The sequence below is a fragment of the Myotis brandtii genome, unplaced genomic scaffold (assembly GCF_000412655.1).
Source record: "Myotis brandtii unplaced genomic scaffold, ASM41265v1 scaffold589, whole genome shotgun sequence".
Lineage (NCBI taxonomy): Eukaryota > Metazoa > Chordata > Mammalia > Chiroptera > Vespertilionidae > Myotis > Myotis brandtii.
Window position 1 is genome coordinate 939,868 of NW_005370220.1, and position 17,838 is coordinate 957,705.

General features: G+C 50.5%; 1 protein-coding gene across 1 annotated transcript in view; it reads right to left on the reverse strand.

Annotated features, from left to right (window-relative positions):
* The window catches only part of GSN (gelsolin), a 39,393-nt gene extending 22,445 nt beyond the window's left edge, over positions 1-16,948 (reverse strand). The window contains exon 1 of the mRNA XM_005879197.2: positions 16,861-16,948. The gene's annotated coding sequence lies outside the window, so the exon portion shown is untranslated. The remainder of the gene's footprint in view (positions 1-16,860) is intronic.
* Positions 16,949-17,838: the final 890 nt, after the last annotated feature.

Below are 17,838 nucleotides of genomic sequence, written 5' to 3' on the forward strand. Positions count from 1 at the left end.
TTGCCGGCACGGAGCTTTGCGGAGCCATGGTAGCGAGGACGACAGCAGAAGACCCGGTCGACAGCCGCCCACTCCGGGTCGCCGACCTTAAGTAGCTGCTGGCCCATCCCGCCCAAGCTGGGACCGCCCCGGAGGGACGGCGTGGGCAGGCCCCTGCGCGCCCGGCAGGGGCGGGGATCTGGCCTGGATTTTGGAGACTTTGGGGTTCCACCGGGACCGAACTGACTGGGCGTGGCCACCCCTTCACCCCAGCTCTGGGCTGGAGACCAGGCACAGGGCTTGGCATACAGCAGGAGCTAACTCGGTGCACACTAAATGGGCGCATGCATTCAGGAATAGCAGGCAGCCCAGCTCAGGCTCCTGTGTGACCCACGCAAGACCCCTCCCATGTCTGCAGCTAACATCTTCAGTATTTACTGAAGTTTTTCCACACATTATATGAAGGCTGACACCTCAAAACATCCTTTATCCTAGTTTACAGAGTCAAATTACATGCATAATAGTCAAGCAACCTGCACACCACTAGGAAATGGTACAGCCAAGATTTGAACCCAGGCAGCCTTGGTGGCCTGCCCACCTAGGCAGCATGAGGCTCGCACCAGCCAGGGCAGACTGGACCCATGAGTCAATAGAACTCAGGGAGGGGTGGGCCAACCTCTCACCTCCAGAGAATGCAGATTCTACTTTACTCAAGACCACCCCCTTTCCTTCTTTTTGAAACGTTTTTATTCTTTTTGCATGTGCATTATTTTGTATTGGTTTCAGGTGTACAAAATAGTGATTAGACCATCAAAAAAGTTTTTATTCTTAAAATGTTAATTTTTATCAAGATTTAAAGTCACATATTTGTACAAAGTTGTTCCATCTCAACCCCACTTACCTCTCCCCAGGGGCAACCACATCTACCCCGCTTTAGCTGATGATTTCAAGGTTAACCTTCATGTATTAAGTAACAACCCCTGTTTCTTCTTATAGTTGTTGTTTCTAGTTTTTTAATTTTGGTTTGTTTGGGGTTTTTTTTTTGTTTGTTGGTTTGTTTTTGCTTAAAATATTACAAAGAGTAGTACATTTGTCTCTTTTTTTCCCCCCTTGACCTTCCCCCAGCTTCCCCTACCCCCCAGTGTCTTGTGTCCATTGGTTATGCTTATATGCATGCATACAAGTCCTTTGGTTGATCTCTTACCCTCCCCCCAACCCTCCCCAACCTTCCTGCTGTAGTTTGACAGTCTGTTTAATGCTGCTCTGCCTCTGTATCTATTTTTGTTCATCAGTTTATAATGCTCTTTATTATCCATAAATAAGTGAGATCTGTTTGGGGGCTTTTTGTTTTGTTTTGTTTTGTTTTGTTTTGTTTGTTCTAGGTTCTATCTATTGTCCCACACACACACAACCTGGAGAAGACAAGGTTTAAGCCTTTTCCCCACTCCCAGGCCCTTTCCCATTCCTCCAGCCTCCACTCCTGAGGCATACAGTCTTTGGGTTAGAAGTGCTATTCAGACTCACCTAGTCCCGCCAATCCCTCTCTCCTCCCTCTCACCACCCTACTGGACTCAATTTCTCTATTTTCAAGGTCCCTTTGCCTCCCAGAATTCCTTTCCCAACAGACTGGTGTGATGACAAGAAAGAGAGCTGGGGAGTTGGAGACCTGGCTTTGATTCCCACCTCCACTGTAAGTTACCTTCCCTCTCTATGCCTAGTCACCTCATCTACTGAAGGGGTAGGGTAGTTGCTGAGGATTAAATCAGTCTCAATGTGTGAAAATGGCCTGGCTGACAATGAGGTAAGTGGGAGTTCCCGTGCCCCTTCCCCACAGCTATAGCCACCTGTCCCAGCCCCTCCCGGGTCCCAGCTTCTATTTAGTCAGGCTCAGGTTTGCCCTCCATCCACCATAGCTTCCCTGTACTTAAGGGGGCCTGTGGGTCAAATAAAGGGCTAAAGGAACACACACACAGAGATGATTCAGAGTGTAAGGATTATAAGAAGACTTCATGGAGAAGGGACTTGTAACCTGGGTGTTGAAGGACAGGAAGGAGGGAGATTAAGAAGAAAAGGCATTTTCAGAGCGGGAACAGCATGAGCAAAGGGCAAGCAAACACAGAGCACACGCAGCGAATAACAGAGGGATCCAGTCTGAAACACAGTGAGCAAGAGAAGATGAGGCTGGAGAGGGTGGCAGGAGTCACAGGGGCATGTCTGCCACACAGAAGATTCTAAACTGTATCCCAGTGTATGGGGTAGTAGTGGGTGTCACAGGGAGATGCTGAGTTCTCAGGGCCTGCGGAGGCCAACTCAGGCCTAAATTCAGAGAGCTCTTCCATCTCCATAGGCATTTCAGAAGATAATAAAAACCCCACAGTTCTCATACACTCTGATGAAGACATAAACCAGCTTCACCTCTCTGGATAGCAGTTTGGTTATCCAAATACCAAACACACAAAGCAACCACAGAGCCACATCCTTCAGAATGACTTACAAAGGAACACAAAAATATACGTGCAATGATATTCACTGCAGCATTGTTTGAAGAAAACTGGAAAGGACCCAAATTCCCTGGTCAAATAAATTATGGAGCCGCCATACAATGGGCCACTCTGCAGCTGTGAAAACAGAACAAGTTAGTTCTGACTGTGCCTGGCACATAGTAGGCACTCAATAAGCATGGCGAGATCTCCAAGGGCAAAAAGCAAATTGTATAACTATTGGCTCCTCTCCTCTTTTTTATAAGGGTATCCGTTTTTGCAAACATCCTTATGGGGAGAATTTTCCTCTCAGATGTTGCCAAGGCTGCCTGAGGCTGCAGTGAGTGGCTGGATTGCTGGAGTCAGCACCAGGAAACATGTTAGGGTGATGGAAACATTCTAACACTGGATTATGGTGATGATTACAGAACCAAAAAATCTACTAAACTTCAGAGTGCTGGACGCTTGCTTACAGTGGGTGAATTGTTATGGTATGTAAATTATACCTCAATATACTTGCTTTAAAAAAAACTTGCTGTAGGATTAAAAACTATTTACAAGTATGTATTCAATATACTGGACTCAACTAGGTTGTGTTTTTTTTTTATCAGAACACTGATCTAGAAATATCTTTTTAAAATATGCTTAAAGTTATGCCTGCTCATTAGACAATTTGGAAAATCCAAACAAGTAGGAAGAAATGTCCTTGTCATCCCAGCCCCAGACTGACCTGAGCGGGCAGCTGCCCAGTCCCTTCTTGGAGCAGTGTGTCCCTGACATCCTCAGTTGGTGATTAACAGAGCGCTGCTATGGCTTGGCCTTGGCCCTAGGGGTCTGACAAGCAGCCCAGGGTCACTGGCTCTCAGGTTAATGATCACAAAGGCCCTGCAGCTTTGTCCGCCACATAGCTCTGGAGCCTGGGCCCTCAGCACCGGAAACCTGGTGAAGGAGCCCTGGCCCCTGCCCCAGAGAGCCCGCAGCCTAGGAACTCTCGCTACAGGGCAGTGATGTGTGGAGCCTGTGATGGGGGTAGCATGGTCTTATGCTGCCCCCTGCCTGAAAGAGGATGCACTCAGGAGAGTGGAGGGGATTTGGGTGCAAGAACAAGATCCCTAGATGTAAAAGAAGAGGCCCCAGGGCTAGGCCTGGCTCCACCACTGACTTCCTGGGTGATTCTGGACAAGTCACTATCTTCCTCTGGGCCTCAGGGTCTCCAATGTAAAGATGGGGTAGGCCCCTATGTTATTCCCAGCTCAGTATCCCCAGATACTGGCTGTGCAACCATGTCCAGAACCTACATGTCTCTGACCCTCAGGATTCCCATGTGTAAAATGGTAAGGGACCAGGTCATCTCCACAGGTCCTTCTGAACCTGACGATCAAGGACCCCTGCAGGAGGCACCACATCACCAGTGGCAGCATGCCACCTCTCCTCTGGGCCCAGACATCTCTGGGAGAAGAGAGGGAGTAAAGTAGAGGGGGGTCCAAGACTGAGTCTCTTCATAGCAGGGGAAATGGGCATTAAAGTTCCCATAAACCAAGACTCGGGGAGGTTCAGTTACTTGCTCAAGGCCACTCAGCCGGAAAGAGGCATTGCTGAGATTTAAACACAAGTGTGGCTGGCTCTAGTCCCCAAGCTCAGTGAGGTCTGGGGAGATCAAGTAGGACCTCCTGGCACCATCCGGCCCAGGCAGGGAGCACAGTGTCCTTTCCAGGTAAAGGGTTACAGTTGCTAAACCAGTGAATCCCAAGCCAAGCCTGGCAGCCAGGAGTCTCAGGGGCAGCCGTCCCCACCACACCTCCCAGATCAGGGCAGGAGGCTGCATCAGGAAAGCCCTCTAGCCCCCCACATACCTGTGTGAGCACCCAGCACAAAGGCATGTCCTAGGAAGGTCCCCAGGCTGTGGCCACTGAGTGGAAGATGGACTGTGGCACCTATATTCTATGCCACTCCTGGGCACACAGGTCAGGTATAGTTTTGTTTTGTTTTTTGTCTTGGGGGGCAGCCTGGCTCTTCCAGGACTCACTATATGAGCAGATCCTAATTCCTTCCCTTCTCTGAACCTCAGAGGTCCCCTTCACCTCTGATCTTGGTTGTTCCTGGCTCTTGCCCAGTGCCAACCACACAGTAGGCAGCTTCTCAATATATGCCACAGGGAGGAGTTGTACAACCCACATCCCTCCCCTGTAGTTGGTCCCAGGACCCCCACAACTAGCTCCTGCCTTGCACCCTCTGGGACCTTAGGCTTGTCTCTGGGTCTCTCTGGGCCTCCCAAGGCAGCTACAAGAGCCTGGAAACAGCGGCCTCCCCCTCCGCCCCCAGCCACAGTGTACAAAAAGTCTTGGCCAGCCTAGGAGACACCGCCCTGTTCTTTTCTCTTCAACCCCAAACACTGTTGTTCTTGATTTCTGAGAAGCCGGTCACTCATGGGAAGCCCTCTCTCGGAGCTTGTTTGCCTTCTGGCTCACGGCTGTTCTCTGGGTGCTCCCGCCCGTCTGGCTGGGATTTTGCTAATTAGGACAATGGTCAGTAAACAGAGACACCAGTTATGAAACCCAGTGAAACTGGACAGGACTTCAGTGAGGTCTGGAGAGTCCCATGGACTTGAAAGGAGGCTTGTTTAAGAATCTGGGAGACTCAGTTTCTATGACCAGGGCCTGTTTCCTTATCTATAAACTAGAGGCCCGGTACACGAAATTTGTGCACTCGGGGGGGGGGGGGGGTCCCTCAGCCCAGCCTGCACCCTCTCCAATCTGGGACATCCCTCTCACAATCCGGGACTGATGGCTGCCAACCACTCGCCTGCCTGTCTGCCTGATTGCCCCTAACCACTTCTGCCTGCCATCCTGCTCACCCCCTAACCACTCACCTGCCAGTCCGATTGCCCCCAACTGCTCCCCTGCCAGCCCAATCGCCCCCAACTGCCTTCCCCTGCAGGCCTAGTCGTCCCCCCCATAACTGCCCTCCGCTGCTGGCTTGGTCACCTCTAACTGCCCTCCTCTGCTGGCCTAATCGCCCACAACTGCTCTCCCCTGCCGGCCATCTTGTGGCAGACATCTTGTAACGACATGGGCACGGCCATCTTGTGACCACATGGGGGGCGGCCATCTTGTGCGAGGGCATGATGGTCAATTTGCATATTACCTCTTTATTATATAGGATTGGGGGAATAATGCCTAACTCACAGGGCAGCAAGGCAGCCCAAGGCCCGACACACAGTATGAACTCTCCAACAGTGAGTCTCCTTCTTCTTGAACTGTCTGGTTTCTTTGCAGAGGCCTTTGTTCAGCACTGACACACCACATGACAGCAGTGGGGCAGGAGAAAGGTTAGACTTCACAGTGAGATTCTTTAGATCAGGTCTGGGCTGTGTTTCCTGGAGCAAATTACTGTCCCTCTCTGAATCTTGGGCCACTCATTTGTAAATAGCTATAGTGATGCCCAGTTGCAGGACAGTTGGGAGCTCTGGAGAGAGACTGCTGGAGTCCACTACACACAGTACGACTCATTAGCAGCATTAGTCCATCCTCTCTCTGTAGATGATGACACCAAGAACGAGAGCGTGACTTCTCAGAGTCACATGCAAGTACCTGGAGGAGCAGACCTAGAACTCAAGTCTCTTGGCGACCAGGCCAGAGCTGAGGCCTGTCTCCATGACATGATAGGGCTCACTGGAAGGGCCAGCTGGACCTCTATGTTGGCACAGTCTATTCTGGGTGTGGACAGCTGTCAGGGGAACAGCCAGCGGGGCTTGGCTCAAGCCACCTCCAGGAAGCCAACTATCCCAGGGACCAGAGCCACTGGCCCTTTCCCAGCTTCCGGAGGCAACCCCACATAGTGCTGAGAGCCAGGGCAAGACATTCAGAGGAGGCCAGACCCCACCACTTCCTGACCCTGTGCCCTGGAAGCAGCCAGATTTGGCGATGGGTGCAAGCCCAGCACCCTGCCTGCCAGGGCCCACTTTACATTCTGTCTCCCCTCTCTGGGTGGAGGAGCTGGTCCTGGGAGGGTTGGGCCAGCAGCTGCGCTGCAAATAGCTTCAAACAAGTAGCCTAGCCACTCTGGTACCCTGTAGCCCACCAATAGGGGAGCCCAGACACAAACACATCAGCAGCAAGACACGGAGGCCCAAATGCAGGAGTTGTGGCTGCAGGACCAGTAGAAGACGGAACTGAATCTCCACCAGCAAACCTCCTGGGAAGTCAGGGCCTAAGATGCCCCAGCCAGAGCCAGCATGAGCAGGAGCCCAGGAGGCAGCTCCCTGTGCCACAGAGGAAGGGCTTTCCAAGAGGGAGGAAACAATGTGCATGACTAGAAGGAGCTCCCTCCAGGAAAATCTGGGTTGAAGTCCCTGCCTGATCCACCACTTTCTAACTGTGTGGTTTGAGCAAGTCCCTTCTGCTCTCTGAGCCTTCATTTCTCATCTGTAACATGGGGATTATAATGCCTTCCTAGGCTTGTTGTGGGAATTTTACCAGGTAAATACATTTGGGCTTAGCATAGAGCTGGGCAGAGTATGCACCTACAAGGAAACTATGATCGTTGTTAGCTGGGGGCTTGGGTAAGTTCTCTCTCTGAGACTCAAGTTCCTTAGGTATGAAATGTCTCCAAGGCAAGAGGAAAGGATTGAATGAGACCATAAATGTGAAAGATCCTAGGACCATGGCTGGCAGAAAATAGATGTTCAAAATGCCAGTTTTCTTCCCCAAGAGCAGGGGGCTGAGCCTCTGTAAGCTCAGTATGCCAAAAGTGACCAACAGGGTGAGGGGTGCCTCACCTTCCAGCCAAGAGAATATAGGGAATGTCTGGATGAATTTGGATAGAGCCCAAATCCCTACCTGGGATGGGGGATGCGGGACTTGGCAAACAGCCTTTCTGCAGAGTTTCAATTTCCTTTCTGTAAAATGGGGCGATGATTCCTACCCTGTGGGGTGCCTGGGAGCCGTGGGCACCATGCTGGGCACACAGCAGGCTCTCAACCATAACATCCAAAGGTAAGTCCCTAGGCTGTGCACACATACAGGTCACACCCCTCATACCTACCCCTGACCTCTACCTCTGTGTTCCCGTATCCAAAGCTGGGGAAGGCTGGAGGGTCCCAGCCAAGGCCCAGAGCCCAGGGTAGTGGCTGGTGTCAGGGATGGGAAGGCATCTCAGGAGAGAACCTCAAACCAGCATCTAAGGAGCCTGCCTTGCCTCCCATCCCCTCCTTGAGTCTCTCCAGATGACACCCTATCCTCTCCTCCGGTCTACTCACAATCAAAAGAACAAAGGTTTTGGAGTCACCATCTGAACCCAGCCCTGCCACCCACTACCTGGGTGACCCTGGGCAAGTGACTCAACCTCTCTGAACCTGTGTCCTTGGGTAAAGAATGATGAGACTATGTCACAGGTTTGCCAGCCCTTGATACTAGTAAAAATCAGTTATGGGAAAACTCCAACTGTTATAGCATGATTAAAGATTCTTTGTAATTGCTCTCAAATTCTTAACTGCAGTAGAATTTCCAGAGTTTCAAAGATATTTGTTATTGTTACTAATCCTTTTCTTTTTAGTAGGATTTTAAAGTACTCTCCCCTCTTAAATATAAACAGAAGTATGGCACTGGAATGCTTTTGTTCCTTTCCAAGCTCAGAGGACAATCGAATCCAGATGGACGAAGTAAACGATCCAGCACACAAAACAAGCCTGGCACACAGTAGGACTCCAAAACGTGTGGTCTTCTCTCCCCAGGTGTGCTTCCACTTCACCTCCATGCTGGCACCAGTCACCAGCATTCTCCTCTGGGTGTCCAAGTGCCTGAACATCTGGGGGCTTCCAGAACCCTCTGGAACACTCTTAGAGGCAGGGCCTAACCAGAGTCAGCCCACCAGGACTGCACATAAGGGCTGAGGCCAGAGCTGCGATGCTCAACCCCACACCCCCCCTGTTTCACATTCGCTTCCCACCCCACAACCCAGCCACTGTCCTGTTTCTGGATCCCCACCTTTCCTCTGGTCCCACTGCACCAGCTTTTTCACTGCCTCCGACTCTCCCATTATCCCTAGAGACTGTACTATTCCCTACACAAGACCTTTCCACAGTCCCCAGTGCATACAGAAAGCAGACAGGACTCCCTAGCATCTTGCAGCCTCATCACCTGCTGATCCCCCATCAACAGCCTCCGCTCCACCTAACCTTGCCTCTATACATCCTCAATTTCCTGCCTCCAGGAGAGCTGGGGTCTAGACTCCATCTGCCTCTGACTGTATGTGACCATGGGCAAGCTCTTGGTCTCTCTGAGCCTCAGTCTCATTGGGGGCACTTGTAGAGAGGAGACAAAATAAAGGAGTGAGTGCCAGGAGGGCTCAGGAACCACCAGCCTGCTAAACACTGCCTCCTCCCTCCACCTTCACCCCCACTGCCTCCCCCTGCACCTCCACCCCAGCAGCCCCAGCGGCATTGCTGGCTCTCTCCACTAAGCTTTTTCTCCTAAGCACTGGAATGCAGCGTTCACAGCCAGCAGCAGCAGCCAGGGAGGGGAGAGGAGGGAGGATGGTTTACAGGAAAATTACCGGGCTCGGGCCAGGCCAGCCCTGGCCCTAGCGCTCACAGCTGCCTCTGAAAGACAAGGATCTGGGGGCCTGGCAGGTTCTTCCTCAGCCATGCACTTGGCCCCAAGCCTGGAGCTCTGTCTCAGCTGGTGGGTGGTGGGATGTACTCTGGGGCCCAGTCCTCTGGGAGACACACACTCTTTGGCATCCAGAGACAGGGAGGAGGAGGAAAAACATAGACGGGTGTTTGTGAGAGGAGAAAATTGGATTCTGCCACTGCATGCTGGGGCCCCAGTCACTACATGAAAAGGGGCTCTTTGTGCCCATTGTCGAAGCTCAAGCGCTATACCCTGGGTACCATGTCCCCATGTACCCTGCCCACCATCACATAAGCCATGCTCTCTGTGCCCCATACCAGGCCCTGGGTTCTTCATACCTTGTGTGCATGACTACCCTGATGCATGTTCCATGTCCTGTGTCCCATGTCACTTATTCCTTGGATCATGCTCCATGCACCATATCACTTCTGGTACATGATACACTCTGTACTACATGCCATCTTTCGAATCCCGTGTCCACTGTATCAGGTCCTATCCCTTGAAGGTGTGTGCCCTGAACCTTGTCCTGGGCCCACGAATGGTATTTCTTGAGCCATGATTCCCATCTTCAGATGAAGGAAGGCAAGCCTGGAGATAGATGCCCACCCCTACCCACCATTACCTATGCAAGCTGGGAAAAGTTACCTCCCTTCTCAATGCCTGTTTCTCCAGCTATAAAATAAAAATGACATTGGCACTCATCTAATAAGTGCTGTTATGGGAATTAAAAGAGATAGTGCATTTAAGGTGCTTAGCCCAGTGCTTGGCACAGCGTGAGTCTGTAAAATGTTTGCTAATGCGGTGTTCTGGTACCTGTACTATGTCCGGGTACTGCATGCCAGGCTCCCACTCCCCAGCTCCTGCCATATATCACACACTCTACCACATCAGTGAAATTCAAACAATAAGCTTTAAGGAGGATAGTTTTCCCTCTCCTACTAAGGAGAAATCCAAGGCTCAGAGAAGGGCAATACTCTGCACGAGGTCACACAGCCAGAAAGGGTGAAGCTGGGAGGTGCACACAGGGCATTCAGAAAGACAGGACAGACTGGTGACGGGCTCTGGGGTGGGTGTGGAGATTGTCAGCAAGTAGGCACAGCTTCTTCTAGGGGTGGTAGAAATGCTCTCAAACTGAATTGTGGAAATGGAGGCACAACTTTGTGAATTTATTAAAAATCACTGAATTAATTAAACTGGGTGAAATATACCTACATAAATTATACATAAGTTTACTTCACCAATTCATGTAAATTACACTTCAATAAAGCTGTTTTAAAAAGGAAAAAAGCCCATGTACTTCCCATGCACCACTCTGACAAAGCCTCCAGCGAGGTGTGGCTCTGTGTTAGTGGAGACGGTCAGCAGAGGCTGGCAACCACTCTGAGGCCCAGGCGGGGGTGGCCTTGAGCAGCTGGGTGCCCAAACACCTCTGCAGATCAGGTGTGCAGCAGAATCACGCGGGGAGTTCCAGAAAACCTAGATTCCCAGGCCCCACGCCCAGCCTCTGAGGGTAGGTCAGGGTGGGGGCCAGGAAATCTGGGATTCTGAGGCTCAGCCTGGACTGGAAACCACTTACCAAAGCCCAACATCTCCTTTCACACAGAAACTGAGGCCAAGCAATGGGAGAGCCAGGGCTGGAACTGGGACCCCCTTCTTTGTCCTTCCTCTCCTTCCCCTCCTCTTCTCTCCCCCACTCCATCCTGGCCCTTAGCCTCCTCGGGTGACTCAGGGCTGAGTCAACCAGTGGCACCACAGAGGAAACTTCTTAGGAAAAACAATCCCCAAACAAAGCTTTCCCTGATCTGGGGAACAAAATAGGCCCAAGGGGCTAAGAGAGGGAGGAGAGAACACAGGGTGGAGCTGGAGGCTAGGACCGAGACCTGGTCTCTCCTCTTGGCACTGACTTGTGTGGGGCCTTAGAGACAGTGCTTCCCTGTACTGAGCCTTAGTTTCCCCACCTGTAAATGATACCTATATTGCACACAGAAGCTCATTATGGACCAGGGAACATAAGTACTTATAAGCTTTGTCTTCTTGACAATGCTTCCCCAAAACCCATAGGTAGCATCATTCCCATTTTACAGATGGGAAAACTGAAACTCTAAAGCAGCGGTTGTCAACCTGTGGGTCGAGACCCCTTTGGGGGTCGAATGAGCCTTTCACAGGGGTCGCCTAAGACCATCGGAAAACACATATATAATTACATATTGTTTTTGTGATTAATCACTATGCTTTAATTATGTTCAATTTGTAACTATGAAAATACATCCTGCATATCAGATATTTACATTAGGATTCATAACAGTAGCAAAATTACAGTTATGAAGTAGCAACGAAAATAATTTTATGGTTGGGGGTCACCACAACATGAGGAACTGTATTAAAGGGTCGCGGCATGAGGAAGGTTGAGAACCACTGCTCTAAAGGTTCAGACCAAGGATGACTATTAGGAAGTGCAGGGCAAAGTATGAATTAGGACTATCTGACCTTGAAGTCTTACTTTCATGCCTACACACCTTTGAAACACATGTGCTGCGCAGAGTGGCATGCAGATTGCATTTCATTAAACATGTCAAGTGAATGACCACAGAAGGTGCTCAACCACAAATGCCTTGCTCCTTTTCTTCCTCTGAGTCAGGTCCTGCCTCAGGACTTCCTGGCCAGTGGACAGCACACGTGAACTCAGGTAATCACTCAGGTGATACAAGCAGGGAGCACCCAGGACCTGACAAGCCACAAAGGAGAAGCATTTGAGCAGAGCCTCAAAGAATGAGCGAAGGTTTGTTTTGGGGAAACTGGGAACAGGCAAGTCCGGTGGGGAGAACAGCAAAGGCTCAGAGATGTGGCTCACACTGGAAATACAAACACTGAAGGGTGGAGACCTGGGCGTGTGGGTGAGGAAGGCCTGACTACTAGGAGTCCTGAACTGATCTCAGACAGGGAGGATTTTTAAACAGGGAGAGAACAGGATGGGAACTGGTTTCATCTCTGCAGAGGGCCTGCTGCAGGCAGCTGAACTGGGAGTCAGGACTGGGACTTCCCCTGAGGCCTCCCTGGAGCCCCACCTCCGAGCAGGCTTCAGGGACCACCCCAGATCCCTCACTACTCACCCATGGGTCAGAACTGCCCCCAAGGGCCTCTTCCCCGTCCATAGCTGGGCTGGGCTGAAGGCAGGCAGGCCTCTCCTGACCACATCAACCTAATCACATCGGCCTATAAATAGGAGCCTGTGGCTTTACTCTGAAATAGCTTTGCCAGGCCCAACTCCACAGACATCACATGGGCACACACAGCTCCGGAAATGTCCTTCTCCTTGACACAATTAAAACCCAAAACTTCCTCAGGAAACCATTGTTCACACTCCACTTTTACATTTCAACATGAGGCAGTGGGCTGGGGCAAGAGCCGCCCACCTACTGCTTATTACTGAAAGTGGACCTTGTGACTGCTTCTCTGCGTCCCACTATCTGGGGACCCAGAGCAAACCACTACCTCTCTCTGGGCCTCGGTTTCCCAAAATGTAAACTAAGGAGGTTGGATGATATCCTTAGGCCTTTGTAGTCAGGATGCTCTCTGGACTGGTCTAGGGCAGCAGTTCTCAACCTGTGGGTCGAGACCCCTTTGGGGGTCGAACGACCCTTTCACAGGGGTCGCCTAAGACCATCGGAAAACACATATATAATTACATATTGTTTTTGTGATTAATCACTATGCTTTAATTATGTTCAATTTGTAACAATGAAATTGGGGGCCACCACAACATGAGGAACTGTATTAAAGGGTCGCGGCATTAGGAAGGTTGAGAACCACTGGTCTAAGGGGAGCCCCTAAACCCAAAATGCCCACTCCATTGTTACCCCTTCCCCAGCTGACTTGAAATTTTAATTATCAGCATTTTAAAAAGTAGAATTGCAATACAGATCTGAGCCAGGAGAAATGAACAGGTCCAATCCCTGCCGCAAAAGGGCTGGCTGAGCCCAAACTGGTTTGGCTCAGTGGATAGAGCGTTGGCCTGCAGACTCAAGGGTCCCAGGTTCGATTCCGGTCAAGGGCATGTACCTTGGTTGCAGGCACATCCCCAGTAGGGAGTGTGCAGGAGGCAGCTGATCGATGTTTCTCTCTCATCGATGTTTCTAACTCTCTGTCCCTCTCCCTTCCTCTCTGTAAAAAATCAATAAAATATATATTTTTTTAAAAAGGGCTGGCTGACCTTGGATGAGTCACTGTCCTTCTCTGGGCCCAGCCATGAGATGAAGGTGCCGGCAAGATGATGCCCAAAGTCTATGACTTTTTTAAATTTAAAACTGTTTTGTTTAGTGTTGATGAGAACCATGATAGGCCAGCCTTGTGCTGAGAGCTACAGCTAAAGAGACAAATAAGATCTCATCCAGCCCTCTGAGCCCAGCCGGGCCAGACCCCAGTGGGGGAAATGTAAAGGCATTTCCAAACCCTTCAGAGTCCCATTAGAGGCCTCCTTCAGGGCTGCAGGGAACACCTTGTTCTTAATTCAGATTACAGATTTATGGCTGCAGAGAAGACTCCCCAAAGGGCATATTACGACATGGTCTGGGCCGTTAGCAATCAACAGGGAAATAAAGCTAAACAGCCATCTCTATGCATCAGGCATATGCTTAGAACTTGAATTCTCCATCACTCAATCCTCAATGACCCTGTGGTCATACCCCATTTCACAGATGAGGAAACTGAGGCTGAGAGGGGTTAAGAGACATGTCAAGGGGCACAGAGCAAGTCAGGCCAGAGTGATGCTTCAGGTTCACCCTGTTTGCTTCTGGAGCCCAGTATATAACCAAACCCCAGTGCTCAGTAAAACAACACAGGGCAGCTCCCATGATTTAGCCAATGGGGAAACAACCCAACAAGGGCTGGGGACAGAAAGGGATTGAGTGTTTTACTGTGTTTGTGTGTAGGTGAGTGGGAGTGACAAAGAAGGTTTCACCTAGTGATACTCATTCTTTCCAACCAGCTTACAGCGTTAACCCCTCTGATCCTCCCTCCCTGCTCAAATCCTGTCAATCAAGCCACTCCCAGCTGAAAATGTGTCCATGGCTTCCTGGCACCCAGAGGATCGAGACCTGGCATTCAATGCCTCTCCTAGCCCTGCCCTCCCGTTATCTCCTGCCACTCCCTACACTCCTGCTGCTGCAGCACTGCTCACTAGTCCCCAAGCACAGTGGCTCCAAGTGGCCAAACCTTTGCACGTGTGACTCTGCCTGAAAGCCCGACTCGCCCTTAGCCAGTGCTTGACTCAAGAGGAAAAGGTCTCCCTGGCTCCTCTGAGACTTATCACAAGGACTCCAGGCTCAGCCACCACAATTCTGGATCTCCGAGGGTGGGGCAGGTCTGATTCATCGCCCCTCTCCACTCAGAAGCTCAGCAATGAAAAAAATGCAAGGAGTCCAGAGAATGCTGGGAAGAGCACATTTGCCAAGACTGCCCAAGACCAAGCCTCATCTGAGGCACAGCGTCAGGACGCCACAGTGTGGAAGGGCCAAACATTACACCTTTGGGATTTATCAGCGTGGGAGGGTCTCTCTTTCCAGGGTTCTAATAATGAAATTTGGGCAAATCTCTCCCCTACTTTAACATTTCCAGTAGTTCCCCAGCAGCTTAGGATAAAATCCAAACGCTAACCAAGGCCCCCAAGGGCTTGCATAACTAAGGTGCTATCAGGTCTCTAGGCCCTTGTCCCACCATGCTCCCTTCCTTCAGATCCCCAACAACTCCACACGGGACCTCCTGTCTCAGAGCCTCGGCATACTGTTCCCGCTGCCTGGGTGCTCCCTTCCCTGCTCACACAGCACCTTCCATTCCCTCTTTAGGTCTGGGCTTTTCAGGGAAGCCTCCCTCATCTGTCCAGATAGAATTCCATCACACCCACCCAATCCCATATGCGCCCATAACCCTGGTTGTCTCCTTTATGGCTGAAGAAATAAATTTGTTATGTGTGTAATGACTTACTGTAAGACCCAGGACTACAAGACCAAGAGGGATGGGAAAACCTTGCTCTCCAACACCCAGTTCAAGGCCTCAATATCTGTCAAATGAATGCACCCATGAGTAAGTGAATGAGCGAGTGAACCTACAATGTAACTCAAGACAAGATGATGGTCAGAATCCTGGTGAACATTAGAGGCAGAAAAGCAGGGTCCAGAGAAGGTCGGGGAAATGGAGATAAACTGGATGGTGCAGTCTCCCAGAAGCAAAGAGGGGAGAGAACTTCTTGAATGTTCTCAACTGCTCCAAGGAGGTGGTACATGGAGATCTGAGGAAATACCACAGGATTTGGACAAGCAGGAGCTCACTGGGGCCTCCTTGGTTGAACTCAAGTTCAGCAGAAGTGGGCATGAGGTGGGCACAGTGTAGGGGCTGAGCCAGCCAAGCTTAGTTAACAGGTACTCATCTGGGCCTGAGCCAGTCTGGCCCTGCAGGGTCTGCACAAATGGGGAAAGCAGAAGACAGGTCTGTGTCATTGTCACCAACAGCATGAACAGAGAGTAATACTCTTTGGTGACAGAGTAGTTAAAGGCAATTCGGCTTTAGGAGCTGGAGTGGTCAGGGCTAAGTCCCAAAAGCTGGAGCTTCAGAACCAAGACTGGCTCCCATCCCTCCACTCTGGGCAGCATCAGGGCTGCTCCTTGCTCAGCAGAACAACAGGCTTCGGCTGAAGTGGGACAAGTCCCCTCTCTGGGCCTGGTGGGCATTCTAGGAATCCTGGCTTTGAGGACAAAGCATTCTGAAGACCATTAGAAGGCTCGTTCATCTCAGCTTTGGGAAAGAGGAACAGCTCTGTCTGTGGTCACTGTCACCTCCTAAAGCCAGCTGGGCCACCAATGAGTAAGCCTATAGGCATTCGGCCCCTTCTCTTTTTGGAACCAAGGATGATGTCATGAGCTGGAGGGTGTTTTCCAGGTTCTCCATATCCTTGCTGTTAGAAATTCACTTCCTTTCCAGCGTTAGATGCTGGGTTAGTTCCCTAGCAGCGATCCTTCCCGTTTCACAGCTCACAAAGCCCTTCTGCATCTACGAGCTTGTGCAGTCTTCACGACAACTTGCAAGGTGGGTGCAAGGGAGATCCACACACCCATTTTTTTAGGCAGAGAAACCGAGGCCCAAGCTGGGAAGTAACCAGGGTCTCCTGCTTCTGGAGAAGAGGCAGAAAAAGCCCAGGACTCAGCACCCCACCCCTTGGATCTGAGCCTACTTCAGCGGGTCACCTGGGAATCTGATAGTCAGGTGGCCCCACCCTGCCAGCCCTGCCAGCCGTCCCCAGGTGGCGCTGACTCATCCTTCCCCATGACTCACACTCCTCAGGTTCTCCTCCTCCAGTCAACAAGCAGAGACTTGGCAGCCACACCCCAGATTCTCCCACCTCCTGTGGAGAATCTGTGCATCTCCTTTTTCCTCAGGGAAATCCACCCTCTTACAAAAGAGCCAACAGAGGCCTTGATAGGGAAAGCAACTGTCCTACAGTAACACAGCCAGCAAGCAGCACAGCCAGGTGGAGGCCCAGGCACCCTGGCACCCAGGCTAGTCAGTCCTTGCCTCTTTCTCACAGGATCACCCTTGCCCGGCCTCCCTGTCATGGGCAGGTGAGAAGCAAATGAGGTAACGGGCAGAAATGTACTCTGAGTTTAACTAGAAATGCCTCAGAAACTACCTTTGAATCCACTATGGCAACTAGCGCTGCTTCCACTGTCCTCTTCAGACTTCCCGAGTTTAGGAGGACTTGGGGTTTGCACTGCTCTACCTACCTTGCAGGGCTCAGAAGGTGAAAGGGGGTGTTCCAGGGGCAGGTGCTGGGACCACGGCAGAAGCTGCACGAGCAGGTATCAGCACCACCTGTAAATAAAGAACCAAGACTCTCAGTGTCAAGGGCTCAAGGTCATCTGGTCAAATCAAAAGCGTCCACTTCTCTCCAGCCCCACTACCAGGGTCACACAGCCCCTATTTGCACACCTCCAACTGTGGGGCACTCACTTCCTGCCAAGGCTTCAAGACCTACTATTGGAGAGTTTGGCTGGTTAAAAAAATTGTCATTAGGATGTGCTAAAATCTCTCTCTGTGGTCACCCAGGACAGGTCTGTCATCCTGTTTCCCAAAGGCTCTTTGGAGACTTGAAAACAGTGGTCCTGAGCCCTCAGTCTTCTACAAGTTGTACAGTCCCTTTCCTCCAGCTTTTCCTGAGACCAGGGTGTCCTGTTCCCTTACCCTTTCCCTGATCTACTCCAAATGAATCCTGTCTCTCCTGAAATAATAATAATAAAAGACCCAGAATTAGACATTCTAATGAGTTCTATCCACAGCAAGCAAGCAGAACTCTCACCTCTATCATTCCAGATATCATGCCTCTATTAATCCAGCCTAAAGTCCCATTAGCATTTAAGGTAATCCCATTGCATGAATGAATTCAGCTTATAACTCTTACAATCAACTTCAGAGCAGTGGTTGAGGATTCTGGAGGTAGACACAATGGTCCTTCAGTTAACTAACTATGTAGCTTGACCAAGTTACTGCACCTCTCTGAGTCTCAGTTTCCTTCTCTGTAAAAAATGGATTATGTTAGAACCACCCCCCTACACACACACACACAGAGTCATTATAAGGATTAAATGAGATAAAATATGTCAAGGGTTTTGAACAGTGCATATATTTACTCTGATTATTAATTAAATCCTAAGTCTTTTTCTAGAACGTGTATCTTTCTCATCCTGTACTTGTGTATTCAGGGA